The following is a 15,509-nucleotide window of genomic DNA, read 5'->3' as shown; positions in this document are numbered from 1 at the left end:
ACAAATGTGAAAGATGTTGGGAGGTAGAATTGGTGAGGCTTTTTGATTGGACAGGCAGGGTGAGAGAGAGTGAAGAGTCATAGATGACTTCAAGGCTATGGGTACCCAGAAGGATGGTGGTACTCGACATAAAGAGAAGTTTGAAAGAGGGGTGAATTTTAGGGGAAAAGTAATTAGCACTCTTCTGTACTAGTAAGGGGTAAAACTGACAAGACCAGGCAATCAATTGGACATGCAAGGTAAGGCAGAGTTTTCAGCCTGGATTGTTTTTATTATGTGCAAAGTAATGTGGGATATGAAACAGAATGAAATAAAGTATTTGTCTATAAGGCATTTATTATAGAATATCATAATAATATCTTAGCTAGAAGGGAACTTAGTTCTACCTTTATTTACAGCTGAAGAAACTGAGGCCTAGAAAAGATGAAGTTACTTACCCAGTCAATTAGAAAATGAATGGAAAAGCTGGCGATTTAACTCTGACATCCACTCTCTTAGCACAGTATCCCCCCAATATATTTTGTTGACATGCACAAATATTACTACAGAATATAATATGAGAAGTATATGGGTGTGTGTGCGTGTGTGTGTGTATGTGTGTGTGTGTGTGTGTGTGTATGTGTATGCTTTAAGCCATGTGCTGAGAGATCTAAGAAGGAAGAGATCTTATTTAGTGGGATCAGAGCAAACTTCATCAAGGATGTTGCATTGGAACTGGTCCTTGAAAAATGGGTACAATTTCAAAAGGGAGGGGGAGGGGAGATGGGAAATATATTTGCAATAATGTCTGCGACAATGTCTGCCATATTTGTTGCTCAGAGAAAAACAGAGATTATTGCTTCAAGACTTTTCTTTAACAAGGCTTTCTGTGGTGTCAGTGTTTAGCATTATAACATTTATTTGATTTGTACAAATCTGTAAGCTTTTATTTACATGTGTCCAGAGACTACTGTCAGCTTCTGGGTGCGTGGGGGAAAAAATGACAAAATGCACTTTCAGGAAGTTGCTTTTTGGATAATTAACATGTGGAAACCATACTATACAGTATGTGAAAATGATAAGTTCACATTGAATTTCCAGAGGGCGGAGGCTTATATTTCATGCAGTAAGACCCGTGACAACTCTAGTTGATGGAATAAATGGGATCATTATATTTCAGTCTCCAAGTAATTATCAGAAATGAAGCTTTGTGAATTCTTTCCTAATGGGGCCACCTGCCACCGTCCCTGCCTCTCCTCCATAATAGCATTTTGTTTCTGAAGATTTTGATCTAGTTAGCGTTTCCAATTGTTCTGGACTTAGTTTCTCTCTCCTTCCCCCAGTCCTTCTATAATGAAGAGATGACTTTGTGCCTGGTTCTCCACCCTGTTGTTTCTGGGGAGGCTGCTTGTCCAGAGTGCCTGTGGCAGGTATGTAAAGTGGTACAAAAACCAGGTGTGCAACCATAATTATTTGCTTATTGGCAGGCCTGATTGCTGAAACATCCGTTGTTACGATTTGACAGTGATTTACTCTTGGGGCTTCCTTGCCCTCCCCTCCACCCGCTCTGCCCCAAACCACCCCCTGCTGCCAGCTGCTCTGGACTTGTGGAAGCTGAGTCCTGCTGATTCCTGAGGCCAGCCAGACTGGGCTGCTCAGCGTGTGCTCTTGATTTGTTAATGGACTTTTGGGAGACTGCACTGAACCCTCTGTGAACTGGTCATCTGAGAAAGCCAGGCCCAAACCTTATTCAGAAAGCGCAGGGTCTTCCCTCTGTGTCTTCCTGGAACATGGACTTGGTGGGCTTCATTTTTTCAGTCATTCCACAGACAGCATCATTTTCTGAGAACCTAGTTTGGGCAAAACACTGCTACCTGACAACCATAAACCAGACCAGCCCCTTTCTATGCCCAACTCAAGAAGCGATTTTTGGATGGATGCCCTTGAGAATACACTTCTCTCTCTTCTTTGGAGAGTAAAAGGATTATGTCGCGTGGTTCACGGATGCTTTTAAATAACATACATTCTTTCTGAGGCTTGGATGACCCTCTGGATATTTGCTGCCTGGTCTGTCATGATGATAAAGGATCTGTTTTAATAGGCAAAGCTCTGAATGAGCACAAGAGTCACAAACAAGCACCTAATTTAATAAAGACTCTCATTAGCTCCTGCACAGTTTCACCTCTGCCAGTCCCACCCCCACCGAAGCCCCAACCACTTTGAAAAACAGTCATCTAAGTACAGAGGTGGAAAATGGTTAACGGAAGTGGGGCCTTTGGGGGAAAAGGGCAAAATAAGAATATTTTAGTCCAAGACTGCAGTATGACAGATGTTTGGTGAATTCATGAATTTTCCTTACTCAGGAATTCACAGTTTAGTTGACCTGGTCCATAGCACTCATTTGGGGGAATTTTAATTAAATGAAAATCAGAACCCATTTCTCTCCCCCTCCCCCACCAAAAGAAACACTTTTGTTTTGCATTAGTAATGAGTGAGATACCTGAAATTTTTAACCAATAACCAAAAGATGAAATTTCAGTGAATGAAAATTCATCCACCCAAAACCAAAACCTGGAACAAGAGGGCAAACAAACAAACAAAAGCCACTAGAATTACAGTCTTTCTCAGTCCATTTCCTGCTCTTAGGGGAAAAAAAGAGTCACAGTTTAGTGGTTTTCCTGATTGAAGTTCTATCTTCTTCTGCACTTCCTAAGTGTCCAGACGGATTGCCCTAACGTCCTCAGTCAGGCACAGTTGACAATACACAGGAACATCAGTTCCGGAAGCAGCTGAACTGAGAGCCTGTCATCTTAATGCAGCAGATGATTTGATTCTGACCACAGCCCCCCAAATTGACACCTGTTGAAATAACATTGGAACCACATTTGTAACTAATCTCAACGGAGATGTCAACTCAATTAATATTACGATATGACTACCCCCCAGACAATGTTGATGCAGAGCTGAAGTTCCTAGTCAAGTCTCGACTTGTTGTCGGTTACCTGACAAGCCCAGGAAAAAATTAATACTAAATATAAGGTAATTTAATTAACTCCTCCTTTCCCAGAAGGCACACCCAAGTGCTTTGGCTGCCCAGAGGCCTTCTAGCAAACAGAGGACTGTTTTAGCTGGAGTCAGTAAACACTTAATGTGAGATTTTTATGGTTTTTAATGGGCATTGTATAGCTAAGGCTGTGCGTGACACCTTTTGCCCACTAAATCTAACAGTATATATGTTTTTATGGTCTCCTAAGATAGAATGAAGACAAAGAAATTTATATAGGAACTCTATCAAGGTCAAGGAAACTTCAGGGAATAAATACATCTCTTGGCTTTTTAAATAATTTTGAAAGAGAGGAAAAATACATGCCTTGAAAGAAAAAAAAGCTATGTGAATATTCAAAAGGGCAAAAAACTCATTTTGAGAAATAATTTCAATTATAAAGCCTTTCCTGTCACTGCTTAACTTCCAAGCTGACTTATCCCTCTTTTCTAGGTTTTCTCAAAAAGACAAATCTTTGGAAAAACCTTTCTTCCTCCCAACTTTCATCTCAGCAAAGGCCTGTCTAGGAGTTTGCTTGGAAGCAACTTGGCAGTTCTCACTAAGCTGGACATCAGTCTGTTTAATTATCCCTGACAAGTTTTCACCTTCCCACTTTAAGTTAATAATGTGGACCTGTGGCAACAGATTTCTAAAGTCCTTGGCTGCTAACCAGGCATATTTAGTACGGGAGCAATAGATGGACAAGTTCTCAAAATGAACTAAGGATGATTTAAGTAATATGATGCTCTGAATGTTATCTGGAGTGCATACTCTTTGCTGTTTGTCTAGTAGTAAGAATAGGTTTGCATCAAGCTACAATGAATTCCCCTGCCTGATCTCTACTTGGGACCAATGGTATGACCATGGGTTTAGGAAGGCAACAGAGCATTATTTTTCCTGGCTCAAAACTACCTGAATTCTACCATCACAACATGGTAGCGCTATAGTAGTTAGGACACCTCTAAGATTAGTACCTACTCTGCCTCTGATTAACTTGGTGATGTTGGTAGGCAAGTTGTCTTTCTGGGTCTAGGTTTTCTTACCTGTAATTTGAGACTGGACAAGACAATTTCCAAATTCCTCTGCAGTTCTAATAATTCAAATAGATCTCAATCCTTTTTATCACACTTTTTTAAACCACTCAGTCTCAGAACAGTCTTCCCCAAATACTTAGTGGAGGTATATTTAAATGTATTCCCTATATTCCTTACATAAGAACCAGTCTGATCTCTGGATGAATGGTAAGAGAACAGGAGAACTACTTGACCCTGTTTCATTTCTTGCCTCAAGAGGGGTATGAAAAGCCAATTTGCCAAAGGTTGCTCTCTATCTTCTTCACAGACAGAGCTATGGAGAGCATCTGTTGGTCCCCCAAAGGGAAGTGAAAAGCCTCTTCAACAGACCATGGTGTTTCCAGTTGAATTTCTGCTGAGTTGGTGAGCTTTACTTCTGATGTGGTTTCTGCTTAAGAATCATCAGTTAAGTAGGGCTTTATAGAGTCTTCCTATGCCTTTAGAATCAAGAATGGGTAAAGACATCTGAGGTCCACAGAAAATGGTAATGAAATGTTAAAGAAGGTAGTTTAAGGTGAGCTACCTGCCATGTGTCCCATTGTTTGAACTAAAGTTCAAACAAATTCCATTGACTTGGGCATTGTCTCTTTAACTCCATTAAAGAGAGTTTTACAGAAGTGGGATAACAAGCAATCTTGTGGATATGGTTAATGATACCATCATGTGTGACTTCTCAGGACAGTGGTAAATCCTAATCTAGGAGTGGGATTTCTAGCCACTATTACCACCACCATACTCTATGGAAACACTTCCCACACTTCACTCTAAAGAAGATGAGACCAGGGCTTGAGAGGAGTAAATGGAAGGTGGGGCAGTGTCTTCTTTCTTCTCAGTACAAAGCTTCTTCTCTTATCTTGAACTTTGTGGAAAAGGCCCACATTTTTTAATATCATAAAATACTTCAGAGGAACAAAGTGAAGCAATGCTGCACAGAGGACAAAAATCAGCACTCTCCATTCAGTGGCAAGTCTGCATGGGTATAATGAAGTTATTCAACATGTGAATGTCCAGTGAGAATATCAGAATTTCTGAAGGAGCATGATTTAATTGATGTTGCCCACGGAGGCGCCAACTAACTGGGGACAGAGGCTGATTAATCTTATGGCAGAATTTTGCTCATGTCATCTCCTGCTCATAAACCTTTAATGACTCCCACTTGCCCACTGATTAAAGTTTAAACTTCAACGCCTGCCACTTAAGACCATGATTTGGATCCAGAATTACCTTTAGCTCCTATTACTCCCAATCAGGAATTCTGTGTTCCAGTTAAACTAGAGCACTCACTGTCCTGAGGCCAGAGAGTGACTTCCTAGGTCTATTTTTGCTGATTTGTTATTGTGGCTAGAGTGACCACCCTCCTCCCACCTCTCCCCAGCTCCCAACATAAGTGTAGCCAATTATTACAAAACCAACTCAAATGTTAACTCTCCTGTTAAGCTTTCTTATGCCTTCCCATGACTGAAAATACCCTCTTGTTTGTCTAAACTTGGATAGCAGTTTATACCTCTCATTACAGTCTCCCATCATACCTTGTGATTTAAGATATATAGATATATCTGTATATATGTATACACACACACATATATATGTATATGTCATCTCTCATACTAGATCATAAGCTTCCTGAGGGCAGAGACCATGATTCTTTTTCTTTGTGTCTCTCACACACATGCAACAGTGCCTTGTACCTAATAGATACTAAGTAAATGTTAAATGAGAAAAAAAAAATATCTGAATGAATGAGTCACAGCTTAAAATATAAGGATACAGGATACAGGAAAGAATCATTAGTGTCTGAATTGTGTCTGAATTGTTTTAAAGGTAACCTGTGGTTCTCTCTGATGCTGTGAAACATTACAGAATCACTGTCATAAACCAGGAATGTAAGACTCAGGGAAGTACCTTCTAATTGGAGCTGGCCACTTTTCTTCACTGTCCAGGATGATGAAAGTAACTATTTTGCCATCCTCTGGAGGAGGGATTTTTTCGGGGCTCTTGATTCCTCTTTAGCACCTCATCTTGTAAATTGTCTTGGAACAGATGAACTTGAAAGTCAGGGGCTTATTACCTCTTTTGGGGTGAGGCGAAGAAAGGAGAGAGACAAGGCCTTTAGCCCCTGTTTACTTCTTTGCATTACTTTCAGATGACAAGAAATAGAAAGTGGCAGTTACTGAGAATCCAGGGTGCCTTTAATTCAAAAGGGAATGTTGTGGAAAATCTATTTTAAAAGTGTATGTGGAGGGGTGGGGGAGAGGCAAAGAAGGGAGCCAGAAACTGGCATGTTGTGACAATTAGACCACCTAACAATAGGATGCCTCTCTCCTTCAGAGGATGGCACCCTGAGCTTATGATGAATGACAACAGCCGGCAGATAGGTGCACAGTTTTTCAAAGGGGAAAAAAAAATCTAGTTTGTAAACAATCAACATCTTAACAAGCTATAAACAGCCCATCCTGACTCCTAGCAGATTTACTGACGCTTGAGTGACTAAAAATCACAATGTTTTTCCAAACCCACTTCATTAATTTGTGGTCTGGTATTCATTAGGACAACAAGCCTCAGGGGGCTACTTACAACTTCGCTCCCATCATAGTCATGACGGCCTGTGGTCCACTGATGCTTCTAGGTGGGTGCAGTCGCTGGGACGCCCAAGCTCAGAAGCAGCCTCCCTCCATTCGCATCGTTGCTAACCTGGACTGTGGCTAAAGAGAAAGAAATTAATTTTTTTTTTCCAAGAAAAATTTTGCTTTTCAAAAATAACTGATCATTTATCACTCATCCCGGATGAGCGACTGCCATTACATTCTGGATGGATGCCTCTTCTCTATTGCCCCCTCCCCCAGGGAAATCAAGAAAAACAAGATTCTACTTGTCCAGGCCCACAGAGACTGTGCGGAATAACTGCGATCTTCACAATGAGCGGCAGCCACAGCCCCATATACAGTACTGTAAATACAAACCCTCTCTGCCGAGTGGCAAATAATAATGAAGCAATTAGGTGAGCCATTATCAGCACCTGTGACTCTGATTGGTACAAGCACGTTTTGGCGCTTTCTTATTATTAAGCTGGCCGCAACAATAAACACATTTTGAAGTTACATAACTTCTTTCCTTCCTGCCCAGCCTCCCCTTCAGAAGGGCTTCCTTAGCCGTGCAGAGAGAGCTGGAAGCCGGCGATGGGGCTGAGCTTGTAACTGTCACCTTTGGCTGGGTGTCTGCGAGCCCGGTGCCCTGGGTTATTCTGGGCAGCCTGGTGGCAACAGAACTTGGGCCAATTAGAGTCCCTCTCTCCAATCCATTAGAGTTAATGCAGTTTTAATTAGCACTTGATTTGCAGCCGATGAGGTACTATTTAACGTGCCATTTATAGACTCCAAACCCTTTAAATATCCCAAATATAGACACCAAACCACAAGACTGCTCGGAATGTGAGACAAATGAGGGGAGGGAAGCTTTCCAGGGCATCTTGTTGTTAGGTTCTAAATAACAACGTGGTGTTGGAAATCTCCACCTGATTCATTACTACCTGTGTGTCTGACTTCCCTCTCTAGGAGAATGCTCAAAATCTCTCCAATTTATGTTTGGATTTCTGTGGAAGGACAGAAACTTCTCTCTCCTTTGCCAGAAGGAACAAATGACTAACCATTATTGATTACAGGACATTGACCTTGTGCTAAGTATGATGCCAAGCACAGGTTGTGGAGTGCAAAGCCATAATAAGATAAGGTCCCTACACTCAACTTCCATTAAAATTAGGGAGAGGGGGACTGACTATCCCTTAACTAAGTCTCAAATATGACGTGAGGAAACTATGTTCTACCAGAGGGGAGAGGCAAACACCCAGGTAACAAAACAAAACAAAAATGAAGTGTGAGACTGTCTGATTGTAAGACAAACAGCAAGGCGCCCATGGGCTCTCTTAACATAGGATTGTTATCATACAAAAATCCTACACAGCTGATCTTAACAAATAGAACTCACATGCTGCATGCCTCCTGGTTGAGTCCATCCAGCATGAGCTAGTATATTCTGGACTGGTCAGCAGTCAATGCTGACTGTTCAGTCAGCAGCAATCTCTAGGCTGCCCATTGTGGGTAGCATTTCCTATTTATTCAAGTGACCAATGTCTATCAATGCTTTTACAAGCATGTTCTTCTGAGCCTTCTGCCAATGAATTCCAGAGATTTTATAGATTTAAACTGGTCATGGAGAATGTTTTATTTTTCAAATCATTTTTTAAAAAATGCCCAATAATATTATTTAGTGTTGTAGGTTTAGCTAACCTGCATGTTAGCTAATGCTGACATACAATACTAATTGAAAGCAACACTAAAATTAAACCTATGCAATGTTTTTAATATTGCAAAGAGCTCAACACATCTCATTTCATGTTCACAACATATCTATGTTGGATGCTATTGGGATCCCCATTTTATAGATGGAGAAACTGAGGCTCAGAGAGGTAAGTGACTTGCCCAGTGTTACACCGCTAGTAAGTGTGTGAAGCATGATTTGAACTTAGATTTTCCTGACTCTAAGTCTAGGGCTCCAGACTATTAGAAAGTTATTGTTATTGTTCAGTTGTTTCAGTCCTATCTAACTGTCCCTGATCCCATTTGGGGTTTTCTTGGCAAAGATACTGGGGCAGTTTGTCATTTCCTTCACCAGTTCATTTAACAGATGAGGAAACTGAAGCAAAAAGGGTTAGGTGACTTGTGCAGGATCACACAGCTAGCAAGTATCTGAGACTGAATTTGAACTCAGGTCTCCCTGACTCCAGGCTCTATACATAGCCAGTTAATCAAATATTTTTGTAGTATAGTTGAAATAAACTGAACTAGTTAGGGCAGCTAGGTAGTGCAATGGATAAAGTCTTGGGAGTGGGGTCGGGAAGACCTGAATTCAAATCTAGTCTCAGTCCATTAGTAGCTGCGTGACCCTGCACAAGTCACTTAACCTTTGTCTGCCTTGGCTTCTTTAACTGCAAAACGGGGATAATAACAGCACCTACCTCACAGGATTGTTATGTGGGATCAAATGAGGTATTTGTAAAGCACTAAGCCCAGTTCTTGGCACATAGTATGCATTATATAAATGCTCATTCCCTTCCCCAACTAACATTCAGAAGATGGGGGGAGGGGTGAGTGTGCTAATCTTCTTGACCACTAATCAATTAGCTTCATTGCCCTGTATATGTTACTTCTTTTCCCTAGACTTCGGATTCTTGGTTGGATCAAATGACCTCCAAAGATCCCTTTCAGATCTAACACTCAAAGCCCTGCAATGGTGATGGACACTGGGAAAGAAACATATATACATGGAATCTGCCTTGCAGAAGCTTACAATCTAGTAGGAGGGACAAGATGCGAAGCACACAACCTAAATGCATGAAAAATTATCCAGTATAGTACAGTCTGGACAATATATGCTATAGGAATGATCATCGGGGGCCAGAGTATTCAAGGCAGTCTTCCTGAAACAGTTCAGTGGAAAAGAAAAAGCTCTAAGTCATCAAACACATTTTTTAAAAAAATTGCATTTAAAGACTTATTTGAGAAAATGAACCAAAAAAAAGCTCAAATGGAAGATAACTCAACAGGTACCTAAGTAATCAAAATATGTGTAACTGACATTGCTCTTAAACTCTTCAGAGCTATAACTAGGGTGGGAAGAATGGGGCTTTATCCCAGAGTACAAAAATGAAGAATGTTGACAGTACTGGAATTCCTTCTGTAGACAGAATCATTGAACTTAGCATTTAGTTAAAAAGAATAGTTAGCTAAGGCAGAAAACTTTCAGATGATTTTCCTTCATTTCCTTCCTCCTCCCCCTCCCAGCCCAAATGAACTTTGAGTAGACCTGGTCACACCTACTTCCCCTCTTCCCCTTCCTCTTCTGTCCCTTCCCTCCTCCCCAAGCATCCTGTGGCCTCTGTCTCCTTTTCACAGGACAGGTTCCGGGGTGTCTTTGAATATAGAACTTTGGATTCCAAGGTTTGAGGTCTCTCTCACCCTCTACCCCAACTGGATTTATCTTAAAATAGTTGATTTGAAGACACTTTTCATGCTGTTTGCTGCAGGTTCACTTTGTGATGCTTGCCTCAAGTACCAGAATTTTTAGTTAAGGCTCTGAAAAATCTGTACCTCACTTTCTCAGTTTGGCAACAAAGTCTATTTTTAAGCAGACTCTCCAACTGCACATGAGATTCAGAGTAAGGCAAAGGCAGCTGTGAGGAATGTCAATCATAAAATTTGGCTAGTGTATGGAGAATTGTGGTGATTCTACATTGTGTAGACACTGTAGTTCTCAGTTACTAGGAACCAAGCAACGTTACAGTAAAAGAGAAAGTGCATGTACATAGGAAAGAACACTCAAAAGATGGATTCCTAATTCTGTTTCCTGGTTGTGTGGCCTTGGAAACATTGCCTAATCTCTTTAACCTTGTTTCCCCACCTATAAAATGGTGGATAAAATTTTTCTAATGCATTCTATAAAGGTTTTTGTGAGGAATTACCTTGGTAAACTGTGAAATGTGATAAAATCTGAGATATTAGTATATTTAATTTAATTTTACTATATACTAGCTTCTACATATATAGGTACATTATATATATTATTAATTTTTTAGGAGGTGGGGAAGAGGGTGATCTGGACCTATAGTTTCAATGGTATGGACAACTTCCTTTGTAGAACCCAGATCAACAACTTATCTGTAACTTAAAGAGATGCCTGGAACACCAAGTTTAGTGGCTTATCAGAATTATATGGCAACCACTGAGCAGTCATATAACTTCAATTTGACTCTAAGTACAACATATATACACATGCATAGTGCACACTGTATATGTATGTATACACATATATATTACATCATATATATGTAGCTATATATAGAGGATATATATTCTCTCTATACACACATATGTATGTGTGTATATATGTGTATGTGTGAGTGTATGTATGTGTGTGTATATGTATATACATATATATATATATACACACATATATATATATGCACCCATATATATATGGACAGAAAGAGAGAGAGATACACACAGTATAACTAAAGATGTGGCAACAGCAGCAATATAGCTAGGGGGTCCTAATCTTTATCCAAGCTGTGACATTTACCCACCAAGTTTTAAGAGATGTGCCTCTGTCCACCTGGGACAAGAGTCCAGTCAGCTATCAAATACCATTCATTGGTAGTAAATACATGTGAAAGGTTTCAGGCATGAGACCTGCAAAGTTTAAATTCCTCCCTATTTCAGTTTTCATGGCAGGGAGTATTTGGTCTAACACGCATTGCCTCCAAAACCTTCAGCTGGTTTCTGGTTCAACTGCACTGTCATTGAATAGGTAAATATTTTGGAGTGTGTACCCACTTTGAAAATACTATTTATCAGGGAAAACAGAAAGGTTGGAAAGATGACTTTCTGCAGACACTAAAATACTTAGGCAACCATCAATGCCAAATGTTCACAGAACAGGTTCCTTTGTTACAGAGCAGCTGGCCTGTTTATGTTCCTGGGTTCTGGACAATGTGCCTCCTTGGGCACCCATTGAGAAGGCTCCAGTGACTACAGCTGTAAGTTTGTGTTGTTTTCCCCAATAAGTGATTTCACATATACAATAATTGGGGTTTTTATGACAATACTTGTTGAGAGTCTCTTCTTAAAAAAAAAAAAAAAAAGGAAATCAACTCTAGAAACACATTAAATTGGTAAAGGTTTCACTGAAAGCAATCAACTGTAGGATAAGGCCATAGGAGTGAAAGTGTTTGAACTCGATCTAATATTCTTTCTGCCTCTCAGTTGACAGATTGACACTAGTTCAAAGGAAAACAGGAAAAGCCTTTTTAGCTTTGCCATTTTCTGGGGACAAAAGCTCAGATTTAATTTTTTTTAAAGTCTATGTAAGAGGAGAAATAGACCCTTTGTGTCATTTATTAACATGCTAACCTAACGCAGTGTCTTGAATTGTCTTAAAATAACCATGAAAGCAATGATTTTCAACAATACATAAAATTATGAGGAAAAAAGGAAATGAGACAGAAAGAAACTGACAGAGAAATTAATTTTTCCTGTTTGTTACATTCCTAAGCAATTGATTTGGATTCATTTTACTTTGTTCAACTGTTGAGCATTTAATGACTTGTTCTACTGTACCGGGCCATTATTTTAAACAGAAATAAAGCACATTTTTAAAAAAAAGTTTGTCCCCTAATAAATGATTTCCCTCCCTTCAAATTGTCCTGACAGTGTTAAAAGCTATACTGTGTATATGCAGGCCAGCTAAAATACTTAATTCCTTGTGAATTTTTTTTAAGGAAGAAAGTAACTTTCCTTACTGGCTTTGAATGACTTCATTCCATTTTTATTTGTTGTTCATTTTCTTTTTATTAAGACGGACAACCGAGAAAGGAGGAAGTTAAAAATCAGTCAGTCCTAAGCGTAAAATACCATCAATCCTTCCTCTCCCCACACCCCTAACCCCAAAGGGTTCCTTACTGAGATATCTCGCACCGATGGATGGGGGTTGTGTGTATTTCCCTCCCCGACAAAGGTGGGCTAAACGTGGGTCCCCTCCAAGGACAGCCTACTCCCCTGGCGCAAATGCAGCCAAGACCCGGCGATCCCTGTTCCTTCTGTCCCCCGTTAAGACAGAGCCTGGAGGGGCGGGTCGGGCCGGTCTAGACGCACACAGGGAACGATCCGATGGGAAAGCGAGCAACCCGCAGCCTGCTACTTACTTACCCTTTTAGACCACAAATGCTGCGCGCAGGCAAGGATTTCTCCCTCATCCTACCTGTCTGTACCCCGAGCTAAACCCGCCTGCTGTCTCTCTCGGTCTTGGAGGCTTCTTAGCTTGGGCGCGGGCTCTTTGACGCATCCCGCCGCACGCACTTAGCCCGACAGCAAGGCTGGATGTCCAAATGTGCAGCGCCTTGGGGCGAGCCTCTAAAATTCGAATCTGGAGAAGAGCTTCCAGTCCCTTTTCCAGGGAGTTTCATTTGTAGCCACTAGATGGCGGTTGGCAACCATTAGTGCTCCTTGCTTGAAGGTAACCCGAACTTGGGGTCCACATTTGAATTAAGCTCTCCCAAGAGACCTTCCCTGTTAGGTTGCTGTAGTTTTATTCCTTGGTTTACAAAAGAATTCAGTTCATAACCTATATTCAAATGGATCTAAAAACCCTATGACTTTGCAGTTATACATGGTTTCCCATAATTACGGGGGAGGGGGTAGAATTTGAAGAAGGGAAGAGTCCTCTTTATAATAAAGGGTGATTGGACAGGTCATGGCTAAAGGTAATCTAGTTAAATTTAATTTGGCACATGAGAAAATGGAGCCTCAGAAAAGGGGAACTGACTTGCCTAAAGTCACATAGGCTGTAAGTAGCAGAATTTGGATTGGAACAATTTGGGGTAAATCTCATAGAAAGATGTTGGATTGTGTAATGAAGTTTTCTGAATGAAGCCAATAATTTAGGTAAAAAAAAAACAACTTAGGAGCCAAATAATCAGAATTGAATTTTAGCAGCAATTTTAGTCATGTCAGTAAAATGCTGGAACATCCCACATAAAAAAATATGTCATTGGAAAATAAATTAACTTATGCCATATCATACTGGGTATTCACCAGTATAAACATATCATCAATCAATGTGTCTCTGGACAAATTTTGAAATTCACTTTCTGGGAAATTAACTTACAGAGGATCTGGATTCAAACCTTAGCTCTGTTTTCTCTACCTGTGTAACTTTAGGTAAATCTTGGTTGGATCTCATTTTCCTCAAGTGTAAAATAAAGGCTTTGGACTAGGTAATTTTTGATGGTCTCTTCCATCGCTGAATCTGTCTCAATTTATTTGACCCCTGGAAATATCAAGCACTTTATATTAATGGCATTATTTGCCTTGGATGTTGCCATAAAACTCAAAACTGGAAAAAAAAAAAAGCTAATCACAATTAAAGATATGTTCAACTAAAGATTCTTCAGTGTCCCCCATTTATTCCCCAAATATGTCAATGAAGTGTTTCTGGAAGAAAGGTAACAGTGGATAGAATTAGGAAGGCTTGGTATGACGCCATGGGCAAATTACTCACTTCTCAGTGCCCCAGGCCACTCCCTAAGAGCACAAGTTATAGAAGGGCTACTGCCTTGAATCTGAACCAAAATCAAATCAAATCCTTGAAGCAATAGTTTTTGAAGAATCCATTTTGTGAATGCAATTTTTAATAGTATTCTAGCTTAAAACCGTATAGAAGGAGGTAGAGTGATGTAGGCAGTGTACAAGGTGACAAGCAGCATGGAGATTTAGTAGAAAGAGAGCCGAGTCATAGGAACTGGGTTCAAATCTTATCTCTGATACTCACTCCCTCTGTAACTTTGGGCAAATTATTTAGTCTCCTTAAGCATCAGTTTCCTCAAGTATAAAATAAAGGTGGATGAACTAGAAAATATGATCCTGAAGGTCCCTTTCATCTCTGAATCTATGATACTGTGATCTGGTTTAAATCCTGACACCTGTGTGACCTTTGCAAGCCTCTCTGGACTTGAGTTTCCTTATTTATAAAATAAGACCATTGGACTAGATCAGTGGTGTAAAATAGAAATATAGGGCCACTAAATTGTAAATTTTTAAAAAATCATAAATCAATTGTAAATAATCATAATCTGAGGGCTACACATTGACTGAAAACCATACATTAACATTATCTATGTCCTATTATATTTTTATGTATTTTGTTGAATATTTCCCAATTATATTTTAATCTTGTTCCGACTATACTCATGAGAGTTTCCCTTGGTTTGATATTTAAGGACTAGATTATTCCAAAGGTCCTTTCTTTCAAGCTCTAACATTATTCAAGATCTAGGAGTATCGAAATTCTATCCCTCAACTCTCAAAGTTATGCTTTTTTATCTTTTCAGTCATTATTTTGGATAAAGCCCCCAAAGCTATGCGTTTTCTCTTTGCAACCAACTACTTCAGATAAAAGGTGAATGGTTTCTGTCATTTTTTAAATGACTAGTTATGATCTTAAAACTAAGAATCAGCTCCATTAATTTTAGGTAAGGAAATTTCCGGTTAATTTTAGGTAAAGAAAAAGCAAGGGAGATGACCCAGTTATTCAAGAAATTGTATGACAAAGTGAAAGGGGAAAGAGGGAGGAAAGGAGATTACTTAAAAACCAGCCTGTCTCATGAAGCTGTTTGTATTCAGCTTGTTTGAAAATTATAGTTATGGTTCCCCTGGAATAATGTTGAAGGTGATCTTTCAAGCAACAAATTTTATAGAAAAACAATTTTCTTTGAAGCAGCAAATCTTTGTTCAAGCAACAGTGACATACTCAGGCAGCTAGAATGTCAAATCCTGTTTTACGTCTTAGTTTATACTGTAGTTTAAGTC

General features: G+C 39.8%; 1 long non-coding RNA gene across 1 annotated transcript in view; it reads right to left on the bottom strand.

The window, feature by feature from the left end:
• LOC140513873 (uncharacterized) overlaps positions 1–13,044 on the bottom strand; it is a 39,718-nt gene extending 26,674 nt beyond the window's left edge. Inside the window, exons 1-3 of the long non-coding RNA XR_011970410.1 lie at positions 12,852–13,044; positions 6,670–6,797; positions 5,998–6,165 (exon numbers count right to left, since the gene is read on the bottom strand). This is a non-coding gene — a long non-coding RNA (uncharacterized lncRNA). The remainder of the gene's footprint in view (positions 1–5,997; positions 6,166–6,669; positions 6,798–12,851) is intronic.
• Positions 13,045–15,509: the final 2,465 nt, after the last annotated feature.

Source organism: Notamacropus eugenii, chromosome 1, assembly GCF_028372415.1.
Source record: "Notamacropus eugenii isolate mMacEug1 chromosome 1, mMacEug1.pri_v2, whole genome shotgun sequence".
In the NCBI taxonomy this organism is placed as follows: domain Eukaryota; kingdom Metazoa; phylum Chordata; class Mammalia; order Diprotodontia; family Macropodidae; genus Notamacropus; species Notamacropus eugenii.
Note: the sequence above shows the minus strand (reverse complement) of the source record. Positions and strands in the feature narration are given on the sequence as shown.